Genomic DNA, 4,227 nt, shown 5'->3' with positions numbered 1-4,227 from the left:
TAAACAGTGACTGTCAGATAACACAGTGTGATCTCCTCAGCTGCCTTGAGTCTGTGTGATTACATCTTTAACACATCAGTAACTTAGCCTCTGGTTAGCGAGCTTCAACGAAGCATGACTAATTGGCAGATGAAAGTGTCTTTGTCGGGATTAGCTTTAATGAAAAGAAAAGGGATCGTTATTTTGGTAGGTTGAAATCTTTCATAAATCAAAGCAAATACTGACAAAGCAGCTTCGTACAGTAAGAATGAAGCTACTGTGGGTGAAATTAAGGGAGCAGCTACTTTTATATAAATCACAGGCTAGGGTAGCATTTATAGAAGAGTCCATGGGAACGAGACCATTTAACTTCAGGTGTAAAGAAAGTGATGTTTGGCCACCATTAAAGCATTGGCTTACACCCCCCCCAAAAAAAAACACCCCCACCCCAAACAGATGGATGAAGCATCATTATTAGTTTTTCTTTTCTTCACAGAGGAGGCTTAGAACTTTCACCCTGGTTCTGTATCAAGGCATAACAGTGTGTGCTGCTGAGGGCATATAAACTGGTACTAAACATGTGTTCTAGCCACAAGGCCACCATATTGAAAGTGACCCTCCAAAGGCCAAATGGCCTTTCCAGAGGAGTGTGCTATTGCATAAAAAATGTACAGTCATCTATCAGTAGATGCAGGACTCCAAAGGCTTTTTCCTATCTGGCACATGCAGCATGAAGGAAACATGCTCTCCCCCATTTAATTGTGGCTTGAAACACATTGCTTCTCTAACTCTCAAAATGGCAGCCCTGCTAAATAATATGTGAAGGTTGTATTTTATGCCGTTGGTAAATTAAATTTGAACCATCATTTGTGCTGCTGTTAGAAATAAGCAATTAGGTTGCTTCTGAGTCTTTGACAAAGGAGAAGCCATTTCACTCCCAGTGTATTCATGTGGTCCAGATCTTTTAAAAAAATCATTCTAGGAGGAGTGAAAAAACCCTGAATGATATGGGGGGGAAAATTAGATGTGTTTTGTTTTTTTCCTAGAGGACACCCCCCTCCCGAAATCCCCTATTTATGAAAAATGCTTTCAGTTTAGTGGAAAGATGACTACAGCTGAGCATATGAATATTGTATAGTGTCATCTACGAGGACAGAGTCATCCAAATGGTGTGTGCATCTTGGTGCACAGGGCATACAAGATTAATTCCAGCTATCAGCAGAAATGAGCACCTTTAAACAGATGGCAAGCCAAGTCCATTACTATCACTTTACTTAGCAAAATGCAAGATTAACATAATGAAACTGCATGTTAATCTTTCTCTGCCTCCTCTTCACATCAGCATCACTTAAGTTTTCAGCAATGGCTACTGCAATATCAATTACAGCTGCCAGAAGGCATTTCCCCATTCTTCCTCCAAGCCCACAAATGTGAGTCTCTGTGCAGGCAGCTTTCAGTTGACTTGCCAGCACAAATAGTTATCAGGAGGACTCTGCAGATCTTCTGGCCTTTGCCACAAATGGAGGAATGTGGACTGGAACTGGTAGCATTCCCCTCCAGTACCTACCACTGTATCTCATGATACACTCTGCCATGGACATTTTCTGGGTGACCTTGGGCCAGTCACACAATCTCAGCCTTAACCCCGGCAATTATTTGAATGGGAGACCTCCAAGGAATACCAGGGTCATGATATGTTGACAGGCAATGGCAAACCACCTCTGAATGTCTCTTGTCTTGAAAACCCTACAGAGTCACCATAAATCAGCTATGACTTGATGGCAAACACACACACCAGGTTTATCAGTCATTTTGAATATTAGGGAACTCATCCGAATATTCTGTTTATTGTCTGGACTGTGTCAAGTAGATTATACAGGGCAGGGTCCAACCCGCTTTCCTACTGGTGAAAAGGGGAAGAGCCACCAAAAAGGCTATGCTGAGAATCATGGGACCTGTATGGACAATACACATATTCCTTGTAAAGATCCAGCATGGTGTAGTGGTTAGACTAGGATCTGGGAGACCCAGGTTAGAATGCCCGCTCTGCCATGGAAGGTTAATTGGGTCAGTTTCATGCTTGTAGTCTAACCTACCTAACAGGGTTCTTCTGAGAATAAAATGGAGGAGAGGAAAACCCTATAAGCCAGTTTGGGTCCCTATTAGGGAGAAAGGCAGGGTATAAATGGAGTAAACAAACAAACAAACAGGGGCCGAAGTAAGATCAGACTGAATGAAAAAAATGGTTGGATCCAATCTATACAATATACAAATAGATGTGTACACCTTTGCTTATTTTCCATAATTTGTTCTGCTTCTGGTGGGCCTGTGGAAGAATAAGGAGATCTATTGAGACTTAAAAACCCTATTCCTAACTTCTGGAAATGTTGTTTGGCTCTTCCTCTGGTTCTGCGTTTTTACGAAGTACTACCTACAGATTTGCAAGTTTATCTTCACTTAATTATATATGGTTGCCAAAAAGGCAATGGAACTTTGAGTAAAGCAAATTTTAAAAGCAGCCCATTGTTCTGTTAATTTTTATATTCATATGTAAAATATCTATTGAGAAAGATGAGCTGGTTGTTTTAAAACTAAATCTTTCCATGTGGAATTTAAAGCTTTGAATTCTTAATGAAGCATAACACAATTCACACTTAAAAAATGTCAAGATTCTAACAAAGGAGGCAAAGGGAAATGAAGACATACATACCCACACACACCGTATATTAGCTTATGCCTTTTGCACTTGCATTATCAATCTGAAGCAGCAACAGATATCCATACTTGGAACCTAGCAAATGCAAACAGGTGATCTGAAACCCCAACAGTGTCTCCCCTTTTCCTGCTTCCTTCTCTTCTTCCTACCATCCACCAATCTACTTTTATCTGCCCCCTCAACTTCAGCTTTCCCTCCTTCCTTCCCCCAGCATCCTCTACATGGGAAAACTATGGACCAGTTGCATGGCAAGAGGCCTGCCAGGAATTCCCTGGGTCACCTCATTTTCCCATGTATCTTCTTCCCAACACTATTTCCTCTTTCTCTCCTCCTGGCAACCCCCATATCCTCATCTTTTCCAGCTTCCTTCTCTTTTTCCAAACCACAAACAAGCCTACCTTTTATCTCTCCCCTTCTTTAGCTATATTATTTCATTTATACCCCACCTTTCTCCATAATCAATACCCAAAGCAGCTTACATAATTCTTCCTTCCCCCATTTTATCATCACAATTACTATGTGAGGTAAGTTAGGCTGATAATGTGTAACTGGCCCACAGTCATCCAGTGAACTTCCATGGCAGAGTGGCAATTTGAACTTGAGTCTCCCAGATCCTAGCCTAAAACTCTAACCACTTCACCACACTGGCTTTTGTGGTGTGGATGCTGTTGAACAATAGCAAGCAGTTGGACCCTAGTGAGCTATGCAAGTCAGGTGGTAGCAATTCATCTGGTGTTTGCTGATGGACCCTGCCTGGCCCTTCCTTAAAGTGAAAACAGCCCTGCAAAGGGCTGCTCCCTTTGCCTTTTACTAACAGAAACCAAGGCCTGAAGGTTGGCAATACTGTTGTGGTTGCCTAGCAACTGCCATGAATGCAATTTGTTTCTTAAAGATACAGGCACTGCTACTATAATTTGGGCTGGTTTAACCCCTCCGATGTGTGTGTGTTTTTTTTTTAGGATTTCAGATTTTTCTGCAAACCTGGGGCATTTTTCAGGTTTGTAGAAAGATCTGTTTAGTCTGTTAATGGCTCCAATTTCTAAATGTAAGTATGCACAGATATGGCCATATAGAGAATTAGCTAGATTGATGATGCACAGATCTGTGGGACAGAGAGGAGATCTGAATTCTGGCACCTGTCTGTATGCCAGGTGTAACTCAGAGACCACAGGAAGCAGTCCCACATCTTGCATGGAAGGGATTTGCATCCTACGTGAAGACAGTTTGAACGGTTTTATAGCCCACTTCATGCCAGAGATTCCTGCATTCAGTTTCAAATATTTCTTACAGTCTAAGGTTCCTTCCTGATAGTTTCTTCTTCCAATTCAGAAGGTCTCCTGTCAACCATCATATCTATTTTTACCCAAGGCACCTCCTGAATCTCCAGTCTGACACTAAAATGCAAAATATCCATTGGAGAAACCTGTATTCAGATGTGCTGGATATTGGCAGCCTTTCCACTATTAAGGATACTGACTATACCTATACTGCTAAATGTCATTCATGTATGTAGTTAATTCCTACCTGGTACC

Source organism: Euleptes europaea, chromosome 8 (assembly GCF_029931775.1).
Source record: "Euleptes europaea isolate rEulEur1 chromosome 8, rEulEur1.hap1, whole genome shotgun sequence".
NCBI lineage: Eukaryota > Metazoa > Chordata > Lepidosauria > Squamata > Sphaerodactylidae > Euleptes > Euleptes europaea.
The sequence above is the reverse complement of the archived record's forward strand: the minus strand, read 5'-3'. Positions refer to the sequence as shown.